This window comes from Conger conger, chromosome 17 (genome assembly GCF_963514075.1).
Source record: "Conger conger chromosome 17, fConCon1.1, whole genome shotgun sequence".
In the NCBI taxonomy this organism is placed as follows: Eukaryota; Metazoa; Chordata; class Actinopteri; order Anguilliformes; family Congridae; genus Conger; species Conger conger.
Genome location: NC_083776.1, coordinates 9,546,760 through 9,555,059, shown reverse-complemented (window position 1 = coordinate 9,555,059; position 8,300 = coordinate 9,546,760). Strand labels below are relative to the sequence as shown.

The 8,300-nt window shown below is 44.4% G+C and overlaps 1 long non-coding RNA gene across 1 annotated transcript; it reads left to right on the top strand.

Moving 5' to 3' along the window:
• Nucleotides 1-77: 77 nt before the first annotated feature.
• LOC133116999 (uncharacterized) lies at nucleotides 78-5,312 on the top strand. Its single transcript, XR_009705915.1, has 3 exons — nucleotides 78-211; nucleotides 3,964-4,234; nucleotides 4,619-5,312. It is a non-coding gene; the product is annotated as an uncharacterized LOC133116999 (long non-coding RNA).
• The last annotated feature ends 2,988 nt before the right edge of the window (nucleotides 5,313-8,300 follow it).

Here is an 8,300-nt window from a genome sequence, read left to right as displayed (position 1 = left end):
AGGTGCATGCTGGGAGCTGTAGTAAAAGTGCCGTGCCCCTGAAAGGGGCGCGATCTCTCCCTGCAGGTCCTCCGGCAGCCATGCAGGGAGCGTCCTGGACGCAGACCCGTCTGCGCAGGGCTGCGCAGCCTTGAGCAGCCTGACTGCGCAGGCAGACTGGGGCTCTGTCCACCCGGCTGCCGACCCTCAGCGCACATTTCAGGAATACGCGGTAAGAGACGCGCATTTGCTTCCACGGTTACCGCTTCAGCGTAGTAGGACTGCTTCATTTCCTGTTGGGTGTCGTCGGTATTTTGTATCGGCCCCTGATTAAATCGTTCTCAGAGTCTCATTTAGGAATCATTGTGGAAAAAGTGGTGCATCGTTTTAATAGCTGGGCTTTGCCTGAAATTATAGCTTAAAGTGACGTACGTGACCTGATTATTGCAGATATTCCTCTTCATAAAGTGATCATTAATATGCACTCGGAATGTGGCAAGACTATTTCTATCTATGTGGATTAGTTACAGCCATTGTTTCATTCTGATAATACATTCCTAAAAAAAGATTACAGAATGAGCGAGATTTCTGCCTACAACTTTGGGGTTCCACACTAACAGTACTGTACTGTATGTGACTTCTTCGTAGCTTTTTGTGAAGCCTTACATATCTATTAATCTATTTTAAAAACATATTTTCTTATTTTGCTAACATTAGCTAGAATTTTGAGGTGGAATGTGTGTATTGTCTTGGTTACCAAACTGGAATTAGATTTTAGCTGAGTAATTTTGCTGTGAAAAGATACATTGCCAATGTTAGCTCCTTACGCTATAGCACTATAGCTTCTTTTCATTTGTGTTCATAATGTTCATCGAATTGGTTAATTGGTTCACAGAATCTTTGGTAAGCAGCCTAAATAAGTATCTTTTATAAGTGTCTTTTATCACTGTTAGCCTGCCGTTATGTTAGCTAGCTTGCTACTGTATGACATGTTAGGTTGTGGCAACATTTAAGTAGTCAACAAGCAGTCCGCCCTCTTTTTTCCACATTCTGCAAAAGGAAAGCAGATGGCTAAAGGTCAATGTGAGATCAGCTGAGAAAGTGTCGTGGCTAAAAATATAGCCAGTATATAATATACAGTATATAATATATGATATGTGAGTTTGTGTTTATGGGTTGGCTGTCTCACGCAATGTGCCACAGTCTTGGCCGTTGTTCGCAGTAATGAGCTACATAAAATGAAAATGACAAGATAAGGGTGTCTGCTAAGCAAATATGTAAAGCGATGCATACGAATTAGTGTCTTAATAGACCACACTGAAAGAAAGCGTATGAATCATAGTTTTATTGCGACACTATTAACTATGGACAGCATAACGGCAGTACATATCAAATAGAAACAAATGTCTGCTTCCCTGTGTCTGTCTGTCTGTCTGTGCATGCAGCATATGTAGCATAGCGGTAGGTCCATCAATGATACTATGTTACAGTGTAATTTATGAAGGTTTGACATGTCTCCCTCGTCCCTGATACTGACATTCTATCATGTATCTGCAGTACCTCTTGAGGGCTATGGGCTGTTTGTTTTAAAAGGGCCCTCGAGCCCACATGAAGCAATTACACCACCGCTCGACTCGGAAGGCCCTTTTTAATGTGAATCACGGTGCTTTGTGCGGCAGGCTTAATTAATCGCTCATCGGAGCCACAACAGGATTAGTGTCCTGCGGTAATGAGACACTCTGGCTGAATTATGCCACGCACGTTTTCCACAACCGGTTTATACGGCGTTCAAACTAGCCCCTGCTGCATGAAGTGCGTCTTGCTAACCTTGTCATTGAAAATGGATTTACTGTGCTTGTGTTTTTATGCGGCGATGGGTGAGCAGGGGGTGACACTGCTGGGGTGTATATTTTAATGCTTTACCTCCCCTTTGTCTTGCCAATTGGACACGGCCAAACATGTACACACGGACGCGCATGCACATGCACACGCACACGCACATTTAATACTTTTATTCATGTCCACATACCAAAGTGACAATAAAGGACATAAACAATATAGACACACAGTACAGAATAATGACATGGACACTACAGACACACAGTACAGAATAATGACATGGACACTACAGGCACACAGTACAGAATAATGACATGGACACTACAGGCACACAGTACAGAATAATGACATGGACACTACAGACACATAGTACAGAATAATGACATGGACACTACAGACACACAGTACAGAATAATGACATGGACACTGCAGACACACAGTACAGAATAATGACATGGACACTACAGACACACAGTACAGAATAATGACATGGACACTACAGGCACACAGTACAGAATAATGACATGGACACTACAGACACACAGTACAGAATAATGACATGGACACTACAGACACACAGTACAGAATAATGACATGGACACTACAGACACACAGTACAGAATAATGACATGGACACTACAGACACCCAGTACAGAATAATGACATGGACACTACAGACACACAGTACAGAATAATGACATGGACACTACAGACACACAGTACAGAATAATGACATGGACACTACAGACACACAGTACAGAATAATGACATGGACAATACAGACACACAGTACAGAATAATGACATGGACACGTGCAAGATACAGGTAGCAGCACCGCCTCCAAATATTGCTACCTATTATCGCTGACATGGAGCAGTATGGGCATTCCTCCCAGTTGCAGACCCATTATCACTAGTCTGTGGACACGGCTACCAAATATACAAACTAAAAGTTTACACTCGTAGCCTTGCAGGGCTGATACTTCAGTGCCTTAGTGAGGAAGGCCACACACACACACACACGTATACACACAGATGTATCAGACTGTATCAGGCCACGCATGCACTAGGGCAGTGCCTGAACAGGACGGGCCATCCAGCGCACCACGCCCGGGCTGTTTTTAAAGACCGGTCCGTGCCCCGTGTGGGGAAAGGCTGAGAAGCGAGTGTGATGGCTGAGACGCAGGTGCAAGGTCAGAGCAATCAGGCTTGGGTCTGGCCCTGCTGCTGCAGCGCTGGCTTCTGTGCTCCGGGGCCTGAAGTGTGCTCCTCGCTGCGCTATTACTGCCTCAGGAGCGGAGCAGAAATTAAGCACAATTATGCCAATCAGCGAAATTGCGGGTTTTGAGTCGGTCGCCGCTTTTAGATATTTCAAAGGAACTCACTTCAAACCCAATCGCGATGTGAGCATTTTAACATAACTTCTGTCGACAAGGTTGGCGAGTTCCGAAATTGGAAATAAAACTGGAGGTTCCAGGTCAAGGAGGTTCTAGGTTCTGATCTTTTATGCTCTTTAATTGTGATTTTTAACATTAAATATAATGAATGAATCCTACTTACAATATAATGTGTCTGTAGCAAGGGTATGAGTTTCTTTACCCTGTGCCTGCTATCTGGGGGCTCAAAGCTGGTGTTTCCCCTTTTGCCCTTCTGTTACTCTGTAAAGCGTCTTCTGTGAAAAGCACTATACGAATAAAATCGCTATTATGAGCGATTTAAGAATGAATCTGTTCGTACAAGCGGTTTTCGCATGAGGCCCATTGCCCTGCTGCAAGGGGAAGCATCATCCAGTGAGCTTTGAGACCTTTGCTTGCATCTGAGCGGATGATATATTTCTGTAGGCTTCAGACCTCCACCATGTTTCAAAGATGAGGGGGCGTGCTTTGGATCCTGAGCAGTTCCTTTCTTCTCCACACACATCTCTTCACAGGATAATGCTGTCTGTCCTTAAGAGTTTGTTCCAGAAATTGCAGAAAAGACAAAAGCAACGCTAGTCCATCAAAAACCTCCCTCGCGATAAAGATTAAAGGATTTTTAGTCATCCAAGAAGAAATCCTGCCTTAATTATTAATAATATTCAGGCGGAAAGGTAAACAGCCGCCCGGCGCACAGATCAATGATGCATTCTCTGTGCTCTCACCCCCAGCTCCTGCTGCCATGGGAACGGCGGACTTTCCCCCTGAGTGAAGAGGATGAGGAGGCCCTGAAAGCTGAGGAGGACGCTGTGGCCTGCCTGCGGTCCGACAGCGAATGCACGGACACCTGCTCCGAGCACAGCCTCTCCGGCCCTGACTGCGGCACCACGGCGCCCTCTGCTGGAGGCAGGAGGAGAGACACGCTAACGGCTAACAGCGGGAATTAACCAACGTTTGCTAAGCCAGCTGAGATTTCTCCACTGCACCACATTCAGAGTACAGGTAGATAACAGAGCCGGTGGATAACAATACTAATAACATTAATAATAATAATTGTGTGCTTTCTCACCATTAACTATGTATTAACTATGTTCTCAAGGTGTTTTCTTTCTTGTCAGTTGAGGTTGAAAGCAGAATATGATTACTATTGCACTTTGGGGGAGATGGTTGTTTTATGGGTTCCTCTTGGTTTCTTATTCAAGCTGACTGAAAATACTTAGGTTCATTTATCTTACCCATTTATTCAGTTTAATTAATGGTGCCACTAATTTAAAGTACAGAAACAGTGGTTTGTATTCCAGGTAAAAACAAGGCAAGTAACAGTGGATTCTAGTGAAACATATGAGTTATTTATCATCTATTGCCCTGAAATGTGTCTTTTTACAGGGCCTTTCTGGAACATGTGACCGAAGGGGAGAAGCCATCATCCTGTGATCCCTGAATGCAAACACACATTCGCAGGAAGTGACATCACACCCACCATAGATATGTGTGGTCTACATCCCACCCCGATAACTCCTTTTTATGTGTTGCGTGAGACAGACAATGACATCAGTTTTTATCATCTTTTCCACAGCCCCAATCTTTCTGTTCCCTCCAAAAAAGATTCTTAAAATGAACTGTCGTGTTCTGCGCTCATATGCATGTTCAGTGTCTCATTCTGCAGAAGAGACTGGCCTTTTTGGTTGTTATATAATCTATGGATTAGCAGTTTGTCAGTCCTCTGAAATGTTTGAGAACCTATTTTTATTGTGACAACAGTGTATATAGTTCATCTGTTACATTTTTTTTTTACATTTTGCCTGCCATTTTTTTAAACCTACAAAGACATTGTACTTAATTATTATAAGTATTTTGACTTATTTTTATTTTTTTACTTTCAAATTATTTTCAATCACCATTTCCTTTCAGTCAGAATGGACATACAGTTGATTACATGATATACATGCCACTCCTTTAGCATGAACCATCCATTTTGACATTTTGTGAAGTTTTCACATAAAGGTACACTATATTGGTCATTTTGGCCAACTGGGTAGCATTGTAATGTATATTACATCATTAAAAATGTACACATTGACATGAGTTTGGAAGATTGTCCTGTTTAACCTCCACTCAGGCAATCTGCACTAATTCCTGTATTCTAAGCAAAAGCAATAGACTTGAGAACAGTTATTCATCCAGCTGTGCACCCAAAAACCGAAACCCTGACCAAACCCAATTAAATGTGCCATGGTCATCATCCAATGTGATGGACCGACAATCATGGCTGCAGTACGCATTAGAAACACCAGGTGGCACTGCAGTACAATTCATGGTCACCCGACCATGGCTACTCAACGGGATGAGATCAGGATGATGTGAATGGTTGGGATGACATTCTTTGCCTATGCATACTGTAATTGCACAACTGCTTGCAATCTTTGCCACAATGGGTGTCATTGGGTTCCCTTTTTAACATCACTCTTGAATATCAAAGCAATTACCATAATGAACACATAAATGAGAGATTGAGAACATATAATATTCATTAAAACCATTTCAATGAGTTATGTGACATTAATACAATACAGTGTGGAGCACTTGCTGAAATCTCAACTGTTTCATGCCCATGTAGTAAACGTTATGCCTAATATTAGCACGCTACAGATGTGGACACTAGAATATACTCTACACAGGCCTACAAGGATTTCAGGTGATTCCCTCAAGGTGAATCCTCGAGGTGTTAATGACGATCCAATAACGTTCAAAAGTACAATAGAAATACAATTACATGTTTCTCAAGTTACTTTATTACTGAAAATAAGTTATGGGCAGCAGGTCAGCTTTTATAAGACGCTTTTTGTGCGAAAGTCATGCCATGTCTAGCAAGCGACACAAAAATAAAATAAATGACACATGTTTCTAATGAATTACATTCTTTCGAAACGTGTGTCATTTATTGAATTTTTTTCTTATTTATCATACAAATGATTATACGGGAATAATACGGATTAGTGATTGTTCTTTATTGTTCACAATTTATTATAAAATCTTGTCTCCGTTCATCCAAAGAGGGGGAACCCTTCCTCTCTCTTGCATGGCTAACATGTTTGTGGTGTCTTCCTCCTGCTTCTATGATGGGTGGCTTGGGTGCTGAATTAGTGCCAGATCTCCGGTCCCCTAACAGCCCATGCTTATTGGAAATGGTAATCTGCAGTCATTCTCCATCAGGCGTGCCGTGTGTCGGCTTGATTTGCCTACAAATGAGTAAGTCTGGTGGTGAAATTTATGTTAATGACAGTATTTAAATAAGCGTGTCCCAGAGAGCACACAGTGTGCTTCATGCCCTGCCAGCACGGTCGTGTGTACTTTCCTCCCATCGTGGGCGCTTGGTAAATTATTCATGTTTTCTATGGTATTGCGAAGGTTGAAAGAGCATCCCACCACCCATAACCAGATAATGGTATTTTAACAGTCTTTTACATGCTGTATCTTGGGGATTACCACCAGTTTAATGGTTTGAAATCTGTTTTCACTATCTATTATTATTTTCCACTACGGTGTGTTTTTTGAGCCACTCTCATGAGCTGGTGGATGGAGCCAGGCAGATTAAATCGGACAGGCAGCACTGGAGGTTATCAGTTCTGTCTGAGAGTTCCAGTCAAAGTCAAAAGAGGAGCATGGGCGGACCTTAATTAGCTGAAATCTGCAGTTCTGGAAGAGCCGGGACTTGGACTCTTGCCCGTCTCGTTTCGTAACTCGACTGGCCTTTGATCATTCTGCAGCCTACCGCAGGGCCAATTCCGTTTTTTTCAAGATCGGTCCCTTGTCTTTCGCACCTCTGCTACAACTGCTGACATAAACCTTGTGCTGGTACACACCTTGTTTTCTGTGACGGCTGCATTCTGGACTCAAAACTCTGCAGATACGCTTCTGCTACAAGGGGGTATTTGAACCCCCCTCCGCGGTGCATGGCTGGGAGAGCCTGCTCTGGCATCCAGCCGTGTTATTGATCAGCTCTGATATAATGACTCATTAGTGTTAATTCATCAGCGTGAGTCATCAGCCACGTGGGGGCTCCACGCGCCCCCCCTCCTCTCCCCCGTGTCTCTTAAACACCTCGGGACGCCCCTCTGCGTTTACACCCTTAAACTGGGGTGTAAAACAGAGCTCCGACGACTATGCTCCTGTTTTTTTTTTTTTCTCTCTTTTTTTCTTTTTTTTGCTACTCATTTCTCTGTTGCCACGACGACAGCTTGGTCCCAGCACTAGTTTGTCACCGCTGGCTGCGAGCTTGGAACCGTGACAATATTGGACGGCTGTACGATTGGCTGCTTGGCTTCCACAAAGCCACTGCATATGGTGCAAAGGATACATAAAACATCAATGGCGGGATTGAATTTAATCAGGCTGGAATTTTTCCAAAAATAAATATTTAGTTACTTAATCAAGTGCACCAACACACGGATGATGCTAAGTACACCGCAAAGGACTGCCTTTGCGGAAAGAGCCTTGAAAGTTCCCATGCAAGTCGCATGTGTTGGCTGTTCCTGGATCAGTCCCATGAGTGCAATGTCTGTCTGCCTCCCCTAATACTGGGTGTGTGCCTTTGGTCTGAGGTCAGCTGAGCATAGTGATATCCCCCAGGCCGAGAGACCTACTGATATTCTCCCAGTGTCACCAGTGGCAGTCTACAGAGGACAGACGTTCTCCAGGAATTGGAAGGACAGCCGTCTGCCCACAGCTGCCTGCCTGTCACTGTGCACCATCACCACTGGCCCAACCCCCCACCCTCTTCCCATGCTCCTCAGCGAGAGCTATGCCTGTCGCCATGGCGATGCAGGCACCCCCCGACTGCATAGATCCTCCCCCACTCATAGGGTTGAGCCGGGCGAGGGGTAGGAGAGGGAATCAGCTGGCACCCCCCCCCCCCCCCCCCCCAACTCCTCCAAGCCCTGCATGCCAGCGCTAACCCCCCTGCCCTCCACACCTCCCCCCCCATGGTCACGTGGGCGCCTGAGCCCCTCAGTGCCACAGTCAGCATTGCTTTTTCCACCCTTCACAAAAAAACGCCAGCATTCGTTCC